Source organism: Neoarius graeffei, chromosome 23 (genome assembly GCF_027579695.1).
Source record: "Neoarius graeffei isolate fNeoGra1 chromosome 23, fNeoGra1.pri, whole genome shotgun sequence".
Lineage (NCBI taxonomy): Eukaryota > Metazoa > Chordata > Actinopteri > Siluriformes > Ariidae > Neoarius > Neoarius graeffei.
The window spans coordinates 8,661,345-8,677,249 of record NC_083591.1 but is presented as its reverse complement, the minus strand read 5'-3'; positions in this window follow the sequence as shown (position 1 = coordinate 8,677,249).

The window sequence follows — 15,905 nt, the reverse complement described above, 5'->3', positions numbered from 1 at the left end:
CTGTCTGTCTGTACGTCTATCTACTTACCTATTTTTCTGTCTTTCTCTCCATCCAACCATCCATCCATCAGTTTTTCTGTATATCGGTCAAAGTACTTATCTGTCTGTCTGCCTGCCTGTCTGTCTATCACTGATTTCATGGTATTGAAGCTGCTTTTAAATGCACACATACTGAAATAGAATGTATTCAGATAAAACAGGCCACATAGTTGCTTGTCTTAATATATAATAATCAGTAAAGTGTGAGGATGCTGTCTGGTAACTTTTCATTTTCTTGATCACCGGTGAGTATCCCACAATGCCTAAATTCATCATAGGTAAGTGAGCAAACTTTTTTTTTGGAAAAAAAAAGTGAGGGAAATTTAAAACTCTACTCTTCCTGCTGTGGCATTTGGGTGGGAATAGGGAGAAACTCATCACTTTAAAGTGGGACAGTGCAGTAACTCTGCAGACTCTGCGACCTCCAAGATATCCACTGAAGTCACACAGGAGATTGTGCTCAACCTTGTGAATTTGCATTGTGTTGTAGTTACAGGAATAGGAGAGAGGGAGGGAGAGGGAATGACCTTCATTGTTAAATGACTGGCTTTGAAGGACTTAGTGAGTGTTTTGACGGATGTTTGTGAGCCTGTTGGCAGGTTTTTCAGACTGGGACCTCGATTATGACAGTATTTGTTATACAGAACAAAAGTGGATCTTCAAGAAGGGAAGTACAGGTGTGTCCCAGGTGTGGCTTTTTGAACACATAAAAACTCAAAAGAGGGAACTTAGATGTATGCAAGTAAATAAATACAATTAGAAGAAATTACTAGTCAACTAAAACCAATATATCCAAATAATATACTTTCTGCTTTTTGAGGGTGCCAATAATTTTGGAGTGTTACATCACAATTAAGAGGCTGAGACTGTAATCTCATTTCACACTATTCACATTCTCTACCATACTGTAATAATATTATGTATACAGTCACCTCCAAAATTATTGGCACCCTTCATTAAAATGAATAAATGTACAGTACGAGCAGTGAGTACAGCATATTCTGATTCTGTATACAATTTTATTTTCAACCATAAAAAGCTCTGGATTTGACAATAAGACTGTAGTATCATGTTCTTTCCTCAAAAGCTGGTTTCAAAATTATGGTGCTGTACAAGTCATATTGGGTGAAGCCTTCCCCTGAAGAAAATAACAATATTGAACCACTTCCTGTAATTGTATCAAGGTTGTACTGGGATCATGGAGCAGTACAGAACATCTTACCCTCCTTTATATTTTTAGTTTGGTCTGCGCTGCCCTCTGAACTGCCCTATTTCATTCAGACCACAGGTTTTCATTAGGGTTCAATTCCAGAGACCGAGACAGTCTCTGCCGTATGCTGACATTCTTAAAAGTGTGCCAATAATTTAACTTTATTCTTTAGAACTTTTATCCTAGTCAGGGTTGCTGTGGATCTGCAGTATATCTCAGGAATGCAGAGCATGAGGCGAGAATAGAACTTAGTCACTACCTACTCAGGGTTGTGGTGTTTAAAATTCATCTACTTGTTTGATTATATTCGTGGAACTAATTTCATTGGAAAATATCATGGGTAAAAATGTTTGAGTGGGATTTAAAAAAAAAACAGTCCTGTACTCTAGCTGAGACTGATTATTAACTTTCGTGATGTAGCTGAGGTTGAGGAACTGTTAGAGCCAGAATTTGCACACCATGCTTACAGTGCTGACATTTTTGCCTCAGGGGCTTACTTTTTTTCTCAACTGATTGCAAGAATGAAGAAAAATAATAATACAACCCCGATTCCTAAAAAGTTGGGACAAAGAACAAATTGTAAATAAAAACGGAATGCAATAATTTACAAATCTCAAAAACTGATATTGTATTCACAATAGAACATAGACAACATATCAAATGTCGAAAGTGAGACATTTTGAAATTTCATGCCAAATATTGGCTCATTTGAAATTTCATGACAGCAACACATCTCAAAAAAGTTGGGACAGGGGCAATAAGAGGCTGGAAAAGTTTAAGGTACAAAAAAGGAACAGCTGGAGGACCAAATTGCAACTCATTAGGTCAATTGGCAATAGGTCATTAACATGACTGGGTATAAAAAGAGCATCTTGGAGTGGCAGCGGCTCTCAGAAGTAAAGATGGGAAGAGGATCACCAATCCCCCTAATTCTGCACCGACAAATAGTGGAGCAATATCAGAAAGGAGTTCGACAGTGTAAAATTGCAAAGAGTTTGAACATATCCTCATCTACAGTGCATAATATCATCAAAAGATTCAGAGAATCTGGAAGAATCTCTGTGCGTAAGGGTCAAGGCCGGAAAACCATACTGGGTGCCTGTGATCTTCGGGCCTTTAGACGGCACTGCATCACATACAGGCATGCTTCTGTATTGGAAATCACAAAATGGGCTCAGGAATATTTCCAGAGAACATTATCTGTGAACACAATTCACCGTGCCATCCGCCATTGCCAGCTAAAACTCTATAGTTCAAAGAAGAAGCCGTATCTAAACATGATCCAGAAGCGCAGATGTCTTCTCTGGGCCAAGGCTCATTTAAAATGGACTGTGGCAAAGTGGAAAATTGTTCTGTGGTCAGACGAATCAAAATTTGAAGTTCTTTATGGAAATCAGGGACGCCGTGTCATTCGGACTAAAGAGGAGAAGGACGACCCAAGTTGTTATCAGTGCTCAGTTCAGAAGCCTGCATCTCTGATGGTATGGGGTTGCATTAGTGCATGTGGCATGGGCAGCTTACACATCTGGAAAGACACCATCAATGCTGAAAGGTATATCCAGGTTCTAGAGCAACATATGCTCCCATCCAGATGACGTCTTTTTCAGGGAAGACCTTGCATTTTCCAACATGACAATGCCAAACCACATACTGCATCAATTACAGCATCATGGCTGCGTAGAAGAAGGGTCCGGGTACTGAACTGGCCAGCCTGCAGTCCAGATCTTTCACCCATAGAAAACATTTGGCGCATCATAAAACGGAAGATACGACAAAAAAGACTTAAGACAGTTGAGCAACTAGAATCCTACATTAGACAAGAATGGGTGAACATTCCTATCCCTAAACTTGAGCAACTTGTCTCCTCAGTCCCCAGACGTTTACAGACTGTTGTAAAGAGAAAAGGGGATGTCTCACAGTGGTAAACATGGCCTTGTCCCAACTTTTTTGAGATGTGTTGTTGTCATGAAATTTAAAATCACCTAATTTTTCTCTTTAAATGATACATTTTCTCAGTTTAAACATTTGATATGTCATCTATGTTCTATTCTGAATAAAATATGGAATTTTGAAACTTCCACATCATTGCATTCTGTTTTTATTTACAATTTGTACTTTGTCCCAACTTTTTTGGAATCGGGGTTGTAATAATAGGTGGCATGGTGATGTAGTGGTTAGCACTGTCAGCTCACAGCAAGAAGGTTCTGGGTTTGAGCCCAGTAGCCGACAGGGGCCTTTCTGTGCGGAGTTTGCATGTTCTCCCCGTGTCTGTGTGGGTTTCCTCCAGGTGCTCCGGTTTTCCCCATAGTCCAAAGACATGCAGGTTAGGCTAAAAATTGATGGCTCTAAATTGATCGTAGGTGTGAATGTGAGTGTGAATGGTTGTGTCTCCATGTGTCAGCCCTGCGATGATCTGGCAACTTGTTCAGGGTGTACCCTGCCTCTCACCCATAGTCAGCTGGGATAGGCTCCAGCTTGCCTGCGATCTCGACAGGATAAGTGTTGACGGATAATGAATGGATGGATAATAATAATAAAACATTTGATTTAGGTCATGCCCACTATTGGAACACTTTTTGAAGCACTAAACAATCACAGATATTGCCAGGTATAGCCATTGTATTGCATAACATTAAAAATCGCCTTACAATCATGTCCAAATGTTTAGAGGATATTACACAGTGGCATGAAGATATTAAGTTTATCTTTGAGTGGTAAACATATTCACAATTGAGTGACGCAAGCAAGTGACATATTAATCAACACTAGAAGATAAACTTTATATCTTCGCACCCCTGTATAATGTTCTTTATATGATATAGACACATCCAAAAAATATGCAAGTTAATCAAAAGAATTTTAATTTTGAACCATTTTGACAACACGCATCCAGTCAGCGGGAAAACACTGGGAGTGATGTCATCGGAGTGAAATATCAGGAATTATTCTATCCACATTCACTGGATAGCAGCAATCACACTCTCTGATTGGTTACTCTACTACAAGGATATCAGCTCATATACTGTGAGTAGAGAAAAACAAAATGGCGGAACATGTTGCTGAACCAACTGAGGATGAAATAAAAACTCTACTTGAAAACAAAACCCCAAAAATACAAAAAAGCAACAGAATATGGAATGAAAGCATTTGATGGTAAGAATATATCTTTTTTTTCAATTATTATTTTTATTATTATTATTGTTATTATTGTAGTATTTTTCACAAATTGCTCCTGTCATTTCTCTGGTTTGTTTACAGTGGTGCTTGAAAGTTTGTGAACCCTTTAGAATTTTCTATATTTCTGCATAAATGTGACCTAAAACATCATCAGATGTCCACAAGACACAAGTCCTAAAAGTAGATAAAGAGAACCCAGTTAAACAAATGAGACAAAAATATTATATTTGGTCATTTTTCCAGTAGCCTTCTGGCTTGTCTACATGATCTTTAGCAAACTGCAGACGAGCAGCAATGTTCTTTTTGGAGAGCAGTGGCTTTCTCCTTGCAACCCTGCCATGCACACCACTGTTGTTCAGTGTTCTTCTGATGGTGGACTCATTAACATGAACATTATCCAATGTGAGAGAGGCCTTCAGTTGCTTAGAAGTTACCCTGGAGTCCTTTGTGACCTCGCCGACTATTGCACGCCTTGCTCTTGGAGTGATCTTTGTTGGTCGACCACTCCTGGGCAGGGTAACAATGGTCTTGAATTTCCTCCATTTGCACACAATCTGTCTGACTGTGGATTGGTGGAGTCCAAACTCTTTAGAGATGGTTTTGTAACCTTTTCCAGCCTGATGAGCATCAACAACGCTTTTTCTGAGGTCCTCAGGAATCTCCTTTGTTCGTGCCATGATACTTCCACAAACATGTGTTGTGAAGATCAGACTTTGATAGATCCCTGTTCTTTAAATAAAACAGGGTGCCCACTCACACCTGATTGTCATCCCATTGATTGAAAACACCTGACTCGAATTTCACCTTCAAATTAACTGCTAATCCTAGAGGTTCACATACTTTTGCCACTCACAGATATGTAATATTGGATCGTTTTCCTCAATAAATACATAACCAAGTATAACATTTTTGTCTCATTTGTTTAACTGGGTTCTTTTTATCTACTTCTAGGACTTGTGTGAAAATCTGATGCTGTTTTAGGTCATATTTATGCAGAAATATAGAAAATTCCGAAGGATTCACAAACTTTCAAGCACCACTGTATTTCCCAGTAAAACACTTGTGTCCATGTGATATAATCTTTTATGAGATCATGAGATCCTTCGTCTGTCTTGCTCCTCTGGTCCAGCCATAGTATTATTTAAAGCTAGCCAGCTAACGTCACAAGCATGCTTCATCTCTTTATTTTGGCAGCAGCGATATTTCACTTTTGACTGAGACTCAGAGCACTAAGGCATGTTTGGGACTTTGTTTCATATACAACCCTGTAAATATAATTTCGATATTGATATGAATACGTTAGCTGCCTCTAGGGTGTATATATCTGCCTTTTCTCCTTCTCCTTGCTGTTCCAGGGTCAGTGTTACACTCAGAGAGTTCAGTCTTTAACAGCAAGGTCAGTTCCAATTCCTCTGAGTCAGGCATTATTGAGCCGCTGCAGTTATGTTTAACTGGCGCCGTAGCAGCCCAGTGGGCTGAAATTACACAAATTACACAACAGCATCACATGAAGGAATGCTGAGTCAGTGATTAAAGCTAACTAAGCTTTTGATTTGCATTTACTTATGCAGTTTGTTTCTTTGTACGTTAAATGTTTAACAACCTCTCTTGGGATAAGTAAGGGCTGAACATTCCTGATTTAATGTTATGCTGTACAAATGGATGCGCAATAGAACAGTCGTTAAATTAGACAGTGATTTAATGATGATACAACCACTAATGGCAAATATTAGACACATACATAATAAGTATGTTTTCAAAACTGACATTGATTTTCTACTTTTTGATTTGCTTAATGGATGTACAGTATATTCACACAGTTTTAGTTATATGTATATATTCATACAGCTGTTTTTTTTTTTAAAAATCACTTAAAGGTGCTGACTGCAAAGTTGAATTCTGGGCAAAATGTTGTATTTCTATTGCTGTTGGAGTTTCGAGATGTTTCGCTGCTTCACACACACACACACACACACACACACACACACACACACACACACCGTGCATCCTGTGTGTAAATGTTTTACTGGGATAAAAAACGTCCCACATTTTATGATTCTGAAGATTGCCAAAGCAACTGAGTGAGCAACAATATCACGTGACCACAAGGGGGCGTGTTTGAGCTACTTTTAACCAAAACAAGTCAGCATGGGCAAACATGATGGACTCCACTCTCCAGCCAGCGAAAAAGAAAAGGAAAGCCTGCCAAGTGAGTGCAACTGCAAGATAGACCAAGGTTAGATGACGTGTCATTTTTCTGGACGGATAACTAAATCATTCTAGCTAGCGCTTAGCTATCTTAGCCTTAGAATGTATTAGTTCGACTCCACGGTAGTGAGTGAGTATAGAGTTATACACCTAATGTTTTGATCTTACAGAGAGAAAAATGATAACACAAAAGCAGGGACAGAGAAGGGATATAGTCGTCTTGTGTTTCACGGATCTATTCGTGAATATCAACCACAAATTACATCCCTGAGACTCAAAACTCTCCGAGGTCGATACAGAGTCACGATGTTTTCCACGCATCGCCATCTTGGTGTGATACCGTTCCATTATGCTAATTAGTTAAAGCTTCTCCCTTGTGTTTGGCTGTTTCCTGTTTCCATCCATAGGGCCATACTGTTTACCTCAAGAGTGAGGAAAATGGTTCCAAAATGGAGAAAAGTGACTCAGGACATCAGAATGATCACATCTCGTCTGCATGATATTGTTCTTGCGAGACATAGGAAAATGCCATGCACAATTTAAAAAAAAAAAAATTGAAAATTTCAGATGACTTTGCAGTCAGTACCTTTCACTTGTTTTGCCCTATCTTGTCCTGTCTTATGTTCTGTTCTATGCTGTCTCTTGTTTTGTTTTGTCCTGTCCTCGTCTTTCCCATTCAGTCCTTCTTAGTCTTGTCCTGTCATGCACTGTCATGTCCTTTCCTTCCCTGTTCTGTTCTGAATGTCCTGCATTGTTCTGCCCAGCCTCATCCCAACCTGTCTAATCTTACTCTACCTTGTCCTATCATGCTATGTTTTGTCTTGTCCTGTATTGTCTTTTCTTTTCTAGATAGCCCTGTATATTGATGAGATTTGGGCCTCAAGTATGTAAAGGGACCAGGATCCATGGGACCCCCCCAAAAAATGCAGGTTGTGTTTACTTTCATTCAGGTGAGAACAGAAGGTTATATATGAAGCTTGTGGAACAAAGAAAGACCATGTTGATTATTAACATGGAAGTGGTGTGATGCTTGTACAGCTCTGCACAATCCATTCATCACACCGAACTTTAAATTGGTAATTTATTTATATATTTTTGGAAATAGAGCCAAACAAGGGCGGGACGGTGGTGTAGTGGTTAGCGCTGTCACCTCACAGCAAGAAGGTCCGGGTTCGAGCCCCGTGGCCGGTGAGGGCCTTTCTGTGTGGAGTTTGCATGTTCTCCCTGTATCCGTGTGGGTTTCCTCTGGGTGCTCTGGTTTCCCCCAAAGACATACAGGTTAGGTTAACTGGTGACTCTAAATTGACCGTAGGTGTGGATGTGATTGTGAATGGTTGTCTGTGTCTATGTGTCAGCCCTGTGATGACCTGGAGACTTGTCCAGGGTGTACCCCGCCTTTCGCCCGTAGTCAGCTGGGATAGGCTCCAGCTTGCCTGCGACCCTGTAGAACAGGATAAAGCGGCTAGAGATAATGAGAGATGAGAACCAAACAAGCCCTGTGATGGACTGGTGCCTGATCCAGGGTGTACTCCTGTGGTTTCTGAGATCTGTCCTGAATTCCTCCTGGTTCACAATGAGAGGTGACTGTTGTGAAGTTCTCCATGTGCTTTTGATTATGCTTTGCCATGTGGCTTTGTTTTGGGTTTGGTCCTGTCTTTGCCATGTCATGTCAATGAGCTGTTATCCACTGTGTTCATGATTTGGTGTTAGCTGTCCCTTGTTGAGCTTGTTTGCTTATACCTTGGTGTGTCTATTTCTCATTGCAAAGTCTTGCCAATTGTATTGTACATTTTTTGAGCCTTGTTTTCTGTCTTCTATCTTGTCTTACTTTTGACCCATGCCTGTTTATTTGACTTACCCCTTGGATAAGCAGATGATTTTCTTTGTCTGTTGGCACTCTGAGCCCCTTTGAATCTCTGACTATGATTCCTGGATCACCCTGAATAAAGCTCACAGCAAGCACATGTACTTGACTCTTGCCTCATTATCCCAGGTTATAAGGTCCATGAGAAAACAAGACTGTCATTGATGGCATAGCTCACTCCAGCGCAGATCTGGGTAGAAGTTATATGCACCCTAGGTACCCCTATGTACCTTCATGCCAGAAAGAAACAAAATCGGTGAAGAATGAGGAAGAAGAAGCAATTTGTGTGGAAACTGCTTGTAGGGCTTAATTACGCCATATCTTCATTATTAATTGCAATTATGCAAATTTGGGTAGAAGCCGTATGCAGCCCAGGCAGACCTACCTTTCTGCCAAAAAGAATAAAAATTGGTGAAGAATTGAAAGAGAAGAAGCGATTTTCATGTAATGTGGACGACACTGGATGGACGATGGATGACAGATGACAGACGGATGACGGACAACACATGATGGCATAAGCTCATCGCCCTTCAGCCAGATGAGCTAATACCTGTGGGGTCAGACAGATTTTGGTCAATGTTTCTTTGGCATTGGTCCTCTCAGAAAACAGACCTGGGCACATATCTAGCTTCAACTGGCTTTAATCTTATCCTCGAGAAAAGATAGAAATGAAGTGCATTACAGTGCTGCTAGAAAGCTTGTGAAGCCTTTAAAATTTTCTGTATTTCTGCATAGATTTGACCTGAAATGTGATTTTCATCAGTTTTAAGGGCGGCATGGTGGTGTAGTGGTTAGTGCTGTCACCTCACAGCAAGAAGGTCCGGGTTCGAGCCCCGTGGCCAGCGAGGGCATTTCTGTGCAGAGTTTGCATGTTCTCCCCGTGTCCACGTGGGTTTCCTCCGGGTGCTCCGGTTTTCCCCACAGTCCAAAGACATGCAGGTTAGGTTAACTGGTGACTCTAAATTGACCATAGGTGTGAATGTGAGTGTGAATGGTTGTCTGTGTCTATGTGTCAGCCCTGTGATGACCTGGCGACTTGTCCAGGGTGTACCCCACCTTTCGTCTGTAGTCAGCTGGGATAGGCTCCAGCTTGCCTGTGACCCTGTAGGACAGGATAAAGGGGCTAGAGATAATGAGATGAGATCAGTTTTAAACCTGGGATAAACAGAACCCAATGAGACAAATGGCGCAAAAAAAAACCCCAAAACTAATATATTAGTTTTTACATTTAGGGCAGCACGGTGGTGTGGTGGTTAGCACTGTTGCCTCACAGCAAGAAGGTCCTGGGTTCAAGCCAAGTGGCCAACGGGGGACTTTCTGTGTGGAGTTTGCATGTTCTCCCCATGTCTGCGTGGGTTTCCTCTGGGTGCTCCGATTTCCCCCACAGTTCAAACACATGCATGTTCGGCTAATTGGTGGCTCTAAATTGACCATAAGTGTGAGTGTGAATGTTTGTCACTATGTGTCAGCCCTGCAATGATCTGGTGACTTGTCCAGGGTGTACCCTGCCTCTCGCCCATAGTCAGCTGGGATAGGCTCTAGCTTGCCCGCAACCCTGCACAGGATAAGCAGTTATGGATAATGGATGGATGTTTCAATCAAGGGGATGGTAATCAGGTGTAAGTTTTGCAGGCCTGCCCATGTTTCAAGAACATAAATGTGGGTCTTCAGTATCAATGCCTGGGCTTCACTACACAGGTTTATGGAAATGTTCCATGCCTTGGTGATTCCTCAAGACCTCAGAAAAGAAGTTATCAATGCTCACCAGGCTTGAAAAGGTTACAAAGCCAGGAAAAATCTTTCTCACCCAATGCATTGCACAAATATATGCAGAACTACAGAAAATTGTAAAGGGTTCACAGTCTTTCTAGTGGCACTCTATTTGCACAAGTTCATTTCTTTCTTACTCCATGGTGATCAATAACCTCACAAAACCTCACAAATAAGCATTCCTGTTTCCTGTCTCCAGCGCTCCATTGTGCCATTCTGTAACATTTCTCCGTTTCATGGGCTGCTTGAATGTTTTGCAGTGGGGATTCGGTGAAGAAGAACATGGTGCAGAATGAATAAACGTGCCTTTCGATCTGTAGCCCAACCTCATGCCGAATATTTCCTGCTCACACAGGCAGCCTTGGAGTCATAAAACATTTTCATTTCACTTCTTTTCACATCGCTGCTTTTTCTCTGTTCTGTGGAAGAAAAATTAGAAGAGAAAATCACAAATGGTCATGTCTTTTTTTCATTATTATAGGCTATTAAAAGAAGCTAAGATGTAATGTTACACTTTGGAGTTATCAAAGCATTATTTTATGAAAAAAAACAAAACAAAACTAGAAATCATAATGTGCTGGTGCTCAATGGCTAACGGTCATTATCAGGAACCAAAGTGAATGGCGCAATACTACAAGGCTGAGATGTTCTTCCAGGAAAGTGGAAAGAAGGAGGAATCTGATCCCTCTCACTTTTCCCCTTTCACAACAAAGAATATCTGATCATGATGTGACACCTTGCCTCCACATCTGATGTATAGGAGCTACTCGACCTTGTGAGTGAATAACGAGCGCCATCATCGTATCAAATAGCACCAGTGTAACATGAGCTTCAGAAAGTTGCAAAGTCACTGCTTTCTCATTTTAGCAGCAGCAGTAACGGCTGTTTTATTTCCCACCTCCTATCCTTGCACTCGTGTCTTCTGGAGTTTAAAAGCACAGCAGATTGGTCTTTCAGTGCAATATAAAAGATGTCTAATTTAAAAAAAAAAAAACGCTTTCATATTGGTATATTTGTCATGCATATGTGTCCATTGGCTCAGAAGAAATCCACATGAACTTGAGTCCTTGAACAAATTGCAAATGGCAGCATTTTATTCCTGGTAAATTTCAAGTTTGGGAACATTTTATGTATTTGCATTATGTCTAATACGCACATATGCAATGGGGCTTCTGTTCATTTCCAGTTGAACTGAATCATCAAATCTCAGCAGGCTTGTGAAAATAGAATTCATTCAATAAACCTCACTGCTATTGTTTATTCAAGCACACAAAGCCACATTACATTTTTTATGGGGCATTTGAAGCTGACAAAATGGAGATGTCCAATAACTGAAGTTTGGGGGGAAAAAAAACCACACCTGGGACTCCTTGCTCATATATTTTCCCTGCCTGCCTCATCTGATCTCAGATCCCCCAGCTCCCTAAGTCCTCCATGTTCTCCATGAATCCTCTCTCAAAGCTGTCTGCATTCAGTCAGAATGTAATAATAATACATGATACAAGCTTCAAAATTTGATTCAACATGAGTGGTACAGTGGTTAGCACTGTCAGCTCACAGCAAGAAGATTCTGGGTTCGAACCTCTCCATGTCTGGATCGGCTTCTTCGTACAGTCCAAAGGTCAACTGGCGGCTCTAAATTGCCAAAAGGTAAGAACATTAATGTGAGCAACCTTACCAGGGTGAACCCGACCTCTTGCCTGAAGTCAGCTGGGATTGGCTCCACCTCTCCTGCAACCCTGATGGATAAGCAGTATTGAAAATGGATGGTTGGATCATGGGCAGCACAGTGGTGCAGTGGTTAGCACTGCTGCCTCACAGCAAGAAAGTCCTGGGTTTGAGCCCAGCAGCCGGCGAGGTGGCCAACGGGGGAGTTTCTGTGTGAAGTTTGCATGTTCTCCCTATGTCTACGTGGGGTTCCTCCGGGTGCTCCGGTTTCCTCCACAGTCCAAAGACATGAAGGTTAGGCTAATTTGTGGCTGTAAATTGACCGTAGGTGTGAATGTGAGTGTGTCACATTGTCAGCTCTGCGATGACCTGGTGACTTGTCCAGGGTGTACCCCACCTCTTGCCCATAGTCAGCTGGGATAGGCTCCAGCTTGCCTGCGACCCTGTAGAACAGGAAAAGTGGCTACAGATAATGGATGGATGGTTGGATCATATACTGGTGTCTCGAAGTTATATGATTGTCAGTACAAAAAAAAAAAAGCATTTCCTAAATATGTATGGGTGGCACAGTGATGTAGTGGTTGGTACTGTTGCCTCACAGTAAGAAGATTCTGGGTTCAAGCCCAATGGCCGATGGAGGCCTTTCTGTGTGGAGTTTGCATGTTTTCCCCGTGTCTGCGTGGGTTTCCTCTGGGTGCTCTGGTTTCCCCTACAGTCCAAAGACCTGCAGGTTAGGTTAATTGGTGGCTCTAAATTGATCGTAGATGTGTGAATGGTTGAATCTTTTTTGCTTGTCTCTATGTGTCAGTGACTTGTCCAGGGTATACCCCACCTCTCGCCCATAGTCAGCTGGGATAGGCTCCAGTTTGCCCGCAACCCTGCACAGGATAAGCAGTTATGGATAATGGATGAGTAAATTTGTATGTATTGTGCCATAGGTTTCTCTTTTCAGTTGATTAAATCCGTCAGCATTCTAAAAGTACAATCATTGACCCAAGCTTTATCTCAGTGTTTGAGTGGGTCCTTCAGACTCTTAGCCGCATCAAACAAAAGAAAACCTGTGCATTAAATTGGAGCAAAATTAAACATGGTTAATGAAACACAAGCTCTCTGGATAAACATTCACTGGTTTGACTCTCAGGGGGGATTGTTGAGTTGAAGCATTGCTCAGAAATGTCCACAAGCACCGGTGACTGGTGGTTTTCTCCACCTACACAGACGGTCTGCGCCGGCTACTCAATCCCAGAAAAAAACAAAACAAAACACCTTGCCTTTCACTGTTCAAGTGATTTATATAGTCTCTGCTGCCCATAATTTGCTGCAAATCCAATTATTCCACCAAGAAATTGTCTTCGATTTGGATCTAGCAAGACTGGAAGCAACGCCATATTCGTTGATTGATTCTCGCGCTCTGATTGGCTGAGCTGGACCATATGACCATGCCATAGCGTATGTAGTTATGTTACAGAACCAGACAGCATACTACAGAGAGTAACTAAGAAAGCCAAGCACACACACACATCTGGAGGGAAATTTCATACATATTTTGCAAGCATTTTACAGGGAAATGGTTAGTAATTTATGAGCTGAGAATGCACCAGAAGTCACCAGAAAGCAAGGAAATTTCAAAGTTTTCTGGAGGGGCATGCCCCCAGACCTCCCAACATTAGCATGTTTTTGGCACACTATTGCTGCTTTGCAGCCGCAAATTCCAAAGCGACCTATTCTTCTTTTTTTTTTTTTTTTTTTTAGCTGGCTACTTCAGATTTTCTGGAGAACCCTGATTGTTAGGTTGAGGATTCCAAAAAAGCCATGTTTTTAGTCTTTGACGATCAAGTCATCATCATCATCATCATCAAAAGCAAACTGTTCTCAGAGCATGGCTGCTTGCACGGCAGCGCAAAACCTCTCCCTATCCATTGCCATTCTTCCTGCTTGTTCTATAGGTCCTAGGGCATCTGTGACAGTCTTTTCCCATCTCACTGATGGTCTTCCTCTCCATCTCTTTCCTGGGATATGTGCCTCTAGAGCAGTCTTCTCTATGCTATCATGGTGTTTGATGTGGCCAAAGTATGTTAGCTTCCGCTTCTTTATATAATGCAGTAGCCAGTCATCTTTAATTTTTAGCTCTGCCGTAATGCTATCATTCATTCTTCTTTGTAGCCAGGAGACACAAATTTCCCGATAGCACTTGTTCTCGAATGCTGTTATACGTTTCTCATCTGATTTGCGTAGCACCCAAGTCTCACACGCATATGTAGCTACTGGAAAAAAACAAAACAAAACCTAAGCATTTGCATCTTTGTCCACTTGTCTTGGCCTTGCCACAGCTTCTTCATATCATTCAAGGCCCTCAGTCCCATTGCTAGTCTACATCTAATTTCACTGCTGTTATCTCCTTTACTTTCAATCCTGACACCAAGGTACGTAAAATGGTTGACTTCTTCTAGTCTAGAGCCTTCTATCGAAAGGTTTGTCACATTTTGGTTGTCTTGGCCTCCTTCTATAGCCATTACTTTTGTCTTTTTTGCATTCATCTTCAGTCCATATGCCCCACTTCGCTCGTTCATCATATTGACATAGGTGGCTAAGCCAGTTCTGTTCTTGGAGAGCAAAACAATATCATCTGCATTGCGGAGATCACCCAGCATTGTTCTACCAATGCAAAGAAGGTCATAATTACCTACATGATCATAGTCCATTACCTCTCTCAAAACAGCTAATATAATTTTATGCTTTATGTATTCAGTTAATCCAGATTAAATAAGCAGAATCGCATTACCTTTCATTGCCATGGATCATTCCTAAAATGCCCTTGTTGCACAAGCTCATTCACAAAAGTACAAATGACACAAGATGGATGATTCGAGGTCTCACTTTATTGCGAAAATCTGTATTTTGTTAAAATGAGTAACTAAAGAGTTGTACATCTTGGGTATATCTCTTGAATTACTAGTCGTTTTGAAGTAACTGATATGATAATAAAGACAGATGCCAAGCATGTCTCAATCTCATTTATTTCTGTTTGGTACTAAGCACATATTTTTGCAAATAAGTCATACAATTCTGAAAAGAGATCTCTACTGCCAGCATTTTATGTTGAGATACACTACCGTTCAAAAGTTTGGGGTCACCCAGACAATTTTGTGTTTTCCATGAAAAGTCACACTTTTATTTACCACCATAAGTTGCAAAATGAATAGAAAATATAGTCAAGACATTTTTCTGGCCATTTTGAGCATTTAATCGACCCCACAAATGTGATGCTCCAGAAACTCAATCTGCTCAAAGGAAGGTCAGTTTTATAGCTTCTCTAAAGAGCTCAACTTTTTCAGCTGTGCTAACATGATTGTACAAGGGTTTTCTAATCATCCATTAGCCTTCTGAGGCAATAAGCAAACACATTGTACTGTACCATTAGAACACTGGAGTGATAGTTGCTGGAAATGCGCCTCTATACACCTATGTAGATATTGCACCAAAAACCAGACATTTAGTAGAATTTAGCTAGAATAGTTATTTGCCACATTAGCAATGTATAGAGTGTATTTCTGATTAGTTTAAAGTGATCTTCATTGAAAAGAACAGTGCTTTTCTTTCAAAAATAAGGAAATTTCAAAGTGACCCCAAACTTTTGAACAGTATTGTACATATAAAACTAGAAGGGCAAACGGTACAGTGCATACCCCCACCAAGTCACATTATCAATGTCAAAATCAAATCACTTTAACCTAGGATAATACTAAAGCTGTACACCAAATTTTATCCAAATCCGTTCACTACTTTTTGAATTACTTTGGGAACAGACAAAACAACAACAACAAAAACTCCTGGGTCTGCATACATATATCTAGATCTTGGATACATATACATATCTAGATTTGCATCAGAATTGAATTGGTTGTTCCTTGATCCATGGCCCATATTTCCACCAAATTTCATCCAAATCTGTTCACTAATTTTTTAATT